The sequence below is a fragment of the Gigantopelta aegis genome, chromosome 5, assembly GCF_016097555.1.
Source record: "Gigantopelta aegis isolate Gae_Host chromosome 5, Gae_host_genome, whole genome shotgun sequence".
Classification (NCBI taxonomy): Eukaryota; Metazoa; Mollusca; class Gastropoda; order Neomphalida; family Peltospiridae; genus Gigantopelta; species Gigantopelta aegis.
The window spans coordinates 40811857-40821028 of NC_054703.1; positions in this window are offsets into that span (position 1 = coordinate 40811857).

The window sequence follows — 9172 nt, forward strand, 5'->3', positions numbered from 1 at the left end:
CGCTGCACCGGAGTCGGCGTCTGTGGAGTGGAGGTCGGTGGTACCGCACTTGGAGGCTGGCACATCGCGATGTCCAGGTTCGAGTACGGCTGATCCGGGGATGCGGGTGCCGATGGCTGTCGCGTCCTCTCCGGCGAACTCGGTAGGGCGGCGACGCAGAAGGGAACCGTGTACCATTTCAGGTCCTATTCCAACCACTAAGCCTGTCAATAGCCCAGCTGAATTCATGGAGGTGAAACCAAAAACATTTAAACGTAGTCTTCAGTTTGACAACCACAACAGGGACCCAGTCAGACAGGACTTTTTGTACCAGGCCAACAAACACTCCCCACCACATAAAAAAAGACTGATTTTAAAATCTACTCGGCCCGGGGGTGATCCCCTTAAAAAAAAGACACCTGCCCCGGTATTTGAAGATGAATATCCCCCCCCCCCCCTCCCAAACAAATCTCATAGCTCCACCCAACCACCCACGGGTACCCAATTACCCAATACCTTTTACAAATGGGTGGAACCTGCCAGGGGCGGTTCTGGGTCGCCCCCCAACATAATGTAGGAGCTGCTGACTCACCCCATTTTTCAGTGGTCGGCCCCAAACCCACTAAATCAGATAACATTCAGGATTTTTCGAGCAGACGTCTGGTCAGGATGCCACCCGGACCGATGTCTGCTACTCAACTTCAAAATAATTTAATGAAAGAAAACCCAGACTTAGAAATTAAAAATGTAACCATCTGGAGAAATGGGTTCTGGGACATTCTCCTCAAAAACGCCAACAACTGTGTTGATTTAATAATCTAGAAGCCATGCCTACCCATTGCTGTTGTTCCGGCCCAAAATCATAAAATGTGCTCAGTGCCAGAGGTGGGGACATAATGTCAGGAAGTGTAGGTCGAGGGGTGACCCGGTTTGTTTCAGGTGTGGGGACAAGCACCCCAAGCGCGGATTAGACAATCCATGCACCAAGCCATTAAAATGCGCAAATTGTAGAGGCCAGCATTTCACGCATAGCCAAGAATGCAGTCACTACAAGGAGGCTATGAGATTGCTTAACTCCAAACCAAGGGAGTCGTCCGCGCTTCCCCCCGGTGCTTCACGTGTCCCAGTCATACCAACTAGACACACATCTGGACCTGCCCCGCCTAACCCCCACCCCCATCCCAGACCGAATAATCTTAATGTTAGGGGCGCCTACCCAAACCCTCCCCCTCCTTTAATTAAAAACAGGAATATAACCGGACCAGACCAGCCGACCACGGCTGTGCAGTTAATGCGCATACTGACCGGTCTGTTTCTGGACGGTTCTCTTGGGACTACCATTAAAGGGAATATCAATGAGGAGGATGTTCGGGCAGCCACCCACGCGGCCTGTCTTTCCTTTAAACAACATCTCGGAGTTTCCATCAGTGAACCAAGCCTACTTCCCAATAATTTAACTTGGTACACCAGTAGAATGACCAAGCCGACCTCTGTCTCCAATCCTAGCCACCATAACGTGGATTAAAAATATTTATTTAAATAATTAACTTAGTATTGCTCCAAACTAATTATGGGAGACAAGAGAAATAAAATACCCCCACCCAGTAATAATAATAAACAGAGTAAAATTAGTACTCATACACAAAAGTTAAGTAATGATAATAATAAGATTGATTTTTTTTAAAGGCTTGGTCATCCTACAATGGAATGCCAGGGGACTTAAATCCAATGGACATGGAGACGAGCTCAAAAACTATACTAAAAATATTAAACCTGTAATTGATGTGATATGTATTCAAGAAACCTGGCTGGCCGATAATAATTTAAATAAAGTTAAAAATAAAAAGTATTTTACATCCTTTAATATCCCAGGCTATTTTGGTTTTTTCTACAATACTAGTGGCACCTACAGGGGAGGAATAGCTATTTACGTCAGAAATGACCTGTCTTATACTCGCATCCCTCTGAAGGTCACACATACTAACATAGAGATCATGGGTGTAACAGTGTATGGTCGATCGGAAAGCATTAATAATATCTATAACTATTATAATCATCCAGGTAGTCTCCACTATAACTTAACGTTAAATAATTATCTTGAAACTATTTCTAATGATCATAATACTAAAACGTTTCTTGTTGGAGATTTTAATTGCCGTAACACTCTTTGGGTTCCAACAATACTTGTAACAAGGGACCATCATGGAAAAATTTATGGAGCAACGTCAAACTACTTGTATAAATGATGGATCTCCTACTTTTTTCTCCGATGTCCATCACAGTTGGACCTGTTTAGACCTCACCTTAGTTTCAGAGGGTATAGCCTCTAAATGCGACTGGCAGGTCATGAACGATTTTAATAGCGACCACTTCCCTATAACAACATACTATAATCTTGATGGGGCATGGAGGGAACCAACCAAGGCAAAGGATAAATGGAATTTTTTTTAAGCAGATTGGCCAGATTTCTTTTCTCTTTGCTCTAAAGTAAATTTAGATGATATTAGAGACAAAAATATTGATAACTTTAATAAAAAAAACTTACAGACTGTGTAATTGATATAGCCCATAAAACTATTCCTATTTCGAATTGTAAAGCCAAACACAACTCTGTACCCTGGTGGACTAATGAAATATCTAATCTAACTAAACATAGAAATAAAATGAGAAAAATATATCAAAAAAATAATAATAAGGATAATTTTAATAATTTTAAAGATAGTAAATATAGAGTAACCCAAGCAGTTCTTAAAGCTAAGAAAGATTCCTGGATTAGCTTTTGTTCTTCACTAAATCAAAAAATAATAATAGCAAGAATGTTTGGTCAAAGATTAAACGCATCCAGGGTAAAACCCTCCCTAAATCTTCTCTTTTAAGTCACAATAAAATGTACAATAATAATCAAGATAAAGCCAAACTTTTTGGCCAGACTTTTCAAAAAATTCCAGTACTAATAATTTTCCTAATAAATTTGTTAAGAATAAAGATTACATTGAAAGTACCTACAAAATTCCCCTGGATGCTAAATTTCCTGGTACTGACCCTAGTTATAACCAACCCTTTACTATCCAAGAAATTGTTGAGGCTTTTACCCATAGGATAGGGACCTCACCAGGATCCGATAAATTTAATTACCTCTTTTTTTAAAATATGCCTCCAATACTTCTCAACCTTTTCTTGGAGTTATATAATTTAATCTGGAAACAGGGTTACCTCCCCTCGGCTTGGAAACACGCTGAAGTTATCAGTCTTCCAAAAAAAGGGAAGGATCTTACTAACCCTTCTAACTATCGACCTATTTCTTTAACTTCCAGTATTTGCAAAACCATGGAATGTATGGTCAACTCCAAACTCAGCTTTTACTTAGAAAGTAAGCACCTTTTGACTAGTTTTCAGAGTGGCTTCAGAAAAAAACACTCGACTACCGATCACTTATTTAGGCTACAATCGGAAATTACTAATGCATTTAATTTTAGCGAACATGTGGTCGGCGTATTCGTTGACCTGGAGAAAGCCTACGACATGGTTTGGCGTCATGGACTACTAATCAAAGTGTATGACATGGGTATTAGGGGTCCCATGTTTACATTTATAGAACGTTTTATTACTAATAGAACCTTTTCTGTCAACATAGCAGAATAATTTTTTGATGTTTTGGTGCTGGAAAATGGCATTCCACGGGGATCAGTTATAGCCCCAACACTTTTCAGCATATTTATTAACGATTTAGCTACGGCATTAATTAACTCATCAAGAAAGGACACCAAACTCAGTGTTGGTCTTTTCGCTGATGATACAGCTTTTTGGCGGACTGGAAAGTGTTTAAATAAAGTTAAAGAAGATATTCAACAAGATATAGATAAGCTTCAAAATTGGGCCGATACCTGGGGGGGTTACCATTTCCAAATCCAAGACTAATGCTATGTTCTTTACTGCTAACTTTAGACTTAGAGCTCACAAACTGAACCTTAATCTTAATAATACCCCCATGCCACAAGTTTCTACTGTTAAGTTCCTGGGAGTAACCTTTGACCAAACATTGTGCTTTGCAAATCACATAACTGATGTAGTTAATAATTGTAATAGTTATATTAATTTAATTAGAGTTCTGTCTGCTACCACTTGGGGGGCAGACAGACATACCCTTTTAATGATTTTTGAAGCTCTGATAGTCTCCAGGCTCCAATATGGTGCTCAGGCCTTTTGCTGTGCTTCACCAACGCAACTAAATAGACTTGAAACAATTTATAATAAAGCGTTGAGGATCATAGCCAAGGTCTCCCCTGGTACTCCAAATGATAGTCTGCGTGTGGAGCTTGGCATCCTCCCATTGAATGTAAGGCGCACCAAACAATGTCTTAAACATTGGTTTAAAGCCAAAATCTTAACACCCAATAATCCTATAGCCGTTATGAAGCCAAATAACGATGATTATCTACATATTAATATTAACTCAGCTATTAATTTTAATAACAGAATGGCTTCTAACTTAGAGCTCTTGGATTTGAATGCTGATGTCGTTTCTAATACCTTGGAACCACCATGGTTAATTAACCCGCCCAACATCTCCTTTCTACTGAGAAATGAGATACTTAAAACTGAATTTGACCCTTTTAAAAACATTATCTTTAAAGCTGCACTTAATGATTACTGTGCCACTACCAGTCGTATGGTTAGTGACACTCTGATGATTTGTATAGTGGTAGTACTCTTTTATAGTCGTCGCTGTACGAGCGCGCGTTGTGAAACACTCGTACAACGGTTGATAAACTCGGAAGATCGATCAAGTTAAGAAAGATTTTAATAGGTTATAAGTTACACATTTCACAAGGTATAGTTCAGTTCTTCTCTGGGTTCTCGTCACAGAGTTAACTGATAGGATGATCGTGGTTCGGGATAAAATTTTCACAGAAACTGCATCTGCCTCACGTTATCGTCGGATGTTTCAGTTTTACTTTCGTCAGAAAGTATAACGACCGGCTGGGTCAACAAAGTAGCTGATTCTTGGATTGCCGTTGGCCGGAGCTTTTCGTGGTTGAGAAAAGACTGTCGATAGAGCTTGCTGGCTCTTCTTTTAAACACTACTGGCACGAGGAAGGTATGCGGGTTATGCAGCGACATTGGTCGGTTGGGGCCGGATCTGTCCGTCAACACAGTCATACGCGGTCATCTCGCACCGTCCACAAAGTTCATATATGAATTATAGACTGACCACCGCTGGCCCATCGCTGTTCCTTTAATGTCAGGAGAATTAGTTCGGAGATTTCTGGACTGACTTCCGCTGGCCATCGTCGTTCCTTTAATGTCAGGAGAAATTAGTTAGCTATCTGTTCCTTTAATGTGAGGGTATTGTGTTACATTCGTCCCCCGCAAGAAAAGATCTTTGCAAGGCAACGATCTTCCAAATTAAAGTAACACAATCGATCCTCACTGTAAACGTTATATTGTTCAGCTTGCGTCGTCTCCCTGGAATACACAATGTTCATGATCATCTTGTGCGAAAATATATAGCATCGCACATTATATAATCACTTAGATATAGTCATAGGTCGTCACAGCGGACTGAATAATAGTTAAATATAGTTCCTTGTACTGGAATACGTGTCCGTTATTGGGGTTGGTTGATCGTCGGGTAGATTCGTCTCACTATACTGCTATCGTCGGTGCTTGGAACTGGTGCGGAAGGTAAAGTGCTTCTCTCAGTGTGAAATTCGCCGTCCAGCTTTGTGGACACCAGAATATAATCGTTGATATCGATCACTGCTATTCCCTTTTTACTTCTACCTTTCGTGAACCAGTAAACTAATTGTTTTCGTTTCTTAAACATGCAACCTAGTGTTGCCAATAAGAAAATGACGACTATCAGTGCTATCATATATGGCCAAAGTGGTCTATGTAAATCGGTTAGTATTGGTTCTAGTTGCGACAACTGATTGATGAGGTCACCTATAGGGACATCTTGTAGTGCTTTAAGTTTAGGAGGTAATGTGGTGAGGTTCAGTTTTGGGAATTTATCATGTAGCGGTTTCCATAATTTAAACTGAACGGCCTTGAAGTGTTTCAAGTAATTTGCATTTTCGTCACTGATTTGGAAATCAGACGTTTTGCTGAAGTAAGGTAATAGTGTTAACAAGTCACTTGTTGCTGAACACGACTGGTTGACATTGATCACATCCAAAGGTGGGTTGAGTATCTGTGTGTCATTGGTTAGGTGTTTACTGGGGCATACAATTTTAAATCTCAAAGGTTTTGCTAACGAGACGAGCCAAAAACAATTTTTTAGATGTACCGCAATGGGTAATTTACTTATCTGAATGGTTGTCTGACAGTGTGTTTTAATATTTTGATTATCATGCCTGAAAAGCGCGATCACGCATAGATGGCTTAGATTGATTGGGTAAATGGCACTCTGAATTTCGCAAACGCTGTTTAACTATTTTCGGCGCATCTTTCCAGTTCATTGTTTGTTAACAGAATATAGCGAGTGTTGTCGGAGTTGACTGCTATTGCTTGCGTTTCTAACTGATATTGTGCGGTTAATTGGGCGAGTTGGTTCGAACTGGTTGTTGATTGTTTTATTGGCATGGGTAAGTTATGTATTTGATATAATTCAAATGTGCCGTCGAGATCCAGTAATGGAATGGAAATGATCACTAAAATATGTTTTTCTTCTAACACTGTCGCGCAGGTGAGGGATTTATAGAACTGCCACAATTGTGTGCTTGGATTTCCAGCTAATTTTAGATTGGCGGGTAAATGTCCTGAAACCTCTAATAATAATCTTCTTAAGTTAGACGGTGTAATAGTCGCTGGCGATAAATGCGATAGTGATAACATGTTTAACTGTAATTGTAAATGGTCCAGGTAAAATGCCATGGCATTAATTATTTCTCTAAGTTCGCCTATAATTTCATCAATTTGTAAATACAATTGGATATAGAATTCTAATTCGTACATACGCAATTCGATTTCTTTTGTTACATTTCTTAAGACGGCGTCTATTTTATGTAAATTTGTTGCTAGTGCGTTATGTCATGTCGGTTCTCGGAAATACGGATTCTTGATACGTTTAATATAGACAAACTTTCTTTTACCACGTGGGTAATAGTTTGTTGGTTTCTTGCCAGAATTTTTACATTTCCTCTAATCGTAGAGAGGTCTTTTTCGGAAACTGTCCCAAATAAGAAACTCAAAGCGTCTCCCACGAATGGAAGTAGTGAACGTTGATGTCTCGAACGTAATATTTTGTACTCAGTCACAGGCGCCTGAAGTGAGTGGCAGGAATCTGAAAATAATAGGAGGGACAATTAACACATTACTGGCACATCCAATTGTTGGCATCTTCCGACAGGACTAATTTTCTTCTGACCATGCTGACCAGTGAGGTATTTCATTCATGATACAATACTTTCAAAATGCTTTAAATTCACCACTCGAGATCTATCCAAGTAATAAGAACCCCCAGCTAGTCACTAGTAGGAAAACGTATTTTAAAAGCTCCTTTTCAGACGACCTCCTCCCATAATCGTGTGACCTTCTGTAACGCATAGGCCGCTACTCGAAAATTATGTAACATCCAATGCATAACCTCTCCCAAAAGACATATTGACTAATATTATAAGATTTTGTCTTTATGTTTGTTTGGTAATAATACCACTGAAGAGAAATTCATCAATCAAAAAACGCAACAGCAATGATTAGCTGCATTTTTATTTATAAATAAACATGATAAAATTATTTTTAAAACATGATATATAACTCATGACAAACACCTCCTCCATTCCCATGTTTCGTAACACCTCCATGAAATCCCTTCCCCTCCCCACTAGAATGTTACTCAGCCTAAAACATGATATATAACTCATGACAAACACCTCCTCCATTCCCATGTTTTGTAACACCTCCATGAAATCCCTTCCCCTCCCCACTAGAATGTTACTCGGCCTAAAACATGATATATAACTTATGACAAACACCTCCTCCATTCCCATGTTTCGTAACACCTCCATGAAATCCCTTCCTCTCCCCACTAGAATGTTACTCAGCCTAATTTAAAACATGATATATAACTCATGACAAACACCACCTCCATTCCCATGTTTTGTAACACCTCCATGAAATCCCTTCCCCTCCTCACTAGAATGTTACTCGACCTAAAACATGATATATAACTCACGACAAACACCTCCTCCATTCCCATGTTTCGTAACACCTCCATGAAATCCCTTCCCCTCCCCACTAGAATGTTACTCAGCCTAATTTAAAACATGATATATAACTCATGACAAACACCTCCTCCATTCCCATGTTTCCTAACACCTCCATGAAATCCCTTCACCTCCTCACTAGAATGTTACTCGCCCTAAAACATGATATATAACTCATGACAAACACCTCCTCCATTCCCATGTTTCGTAACACCTCCATGAAATCCCTTCCCCTCCCCACTAGAATGTTACTCAGCCTAAAACATGATATATAACTCATGACAAACACCTCCTCCATTCCCATGTTTCGTAATATCCCCATGAAATCCCTTCCCCTCCCCACTAGAATGTTACTCAGCCTAATTCATGAACGGACCCTTGTACGAGGGTTCACTTAATCTGAAAGATGAGACTACGGAATAAGAAACAAGTTAGTATTTACCGGTAAGTATAACTGGGTGTTTGCCATATGCATACTTATCCTCAAATAGGTTTAACCCCCCCCCCCCCCCACACACACACACACAACACAAAATTCCAAACAGAAGAGTAGCAAAAAAGATAAGAAAAAGAAGAAAACCCCCCAAAACAACCCCAAAACAAAACACAAATTAAAAACAAAACAAAAAAATACCACACACTTACACACTGTAAATTGTCTAATAACATGACTTACGGTATTTAATATATATATATATAATTCATATAAATTTATTACATGACCTGTTGCGTCGCGTCGTATAATGTGATATAGGCTTTAAAGCAGTTTTCAATTGCTGTTAATTTCATTATCAGTGGAAATTATGGAAAGTCATTAATGTTTTTGGTAAATAAGTGTATGAACCATGATTAAGATAATTATCAGTGGACTTTTCTTAATGTAAGTACTGAAAAGTAGAGTATTTAGGTATGTCAAATATATTTATGTTAATACAGGCTCATCGGATTATGTCATTTTGGATACTCAAATTAAATTATTTACATAT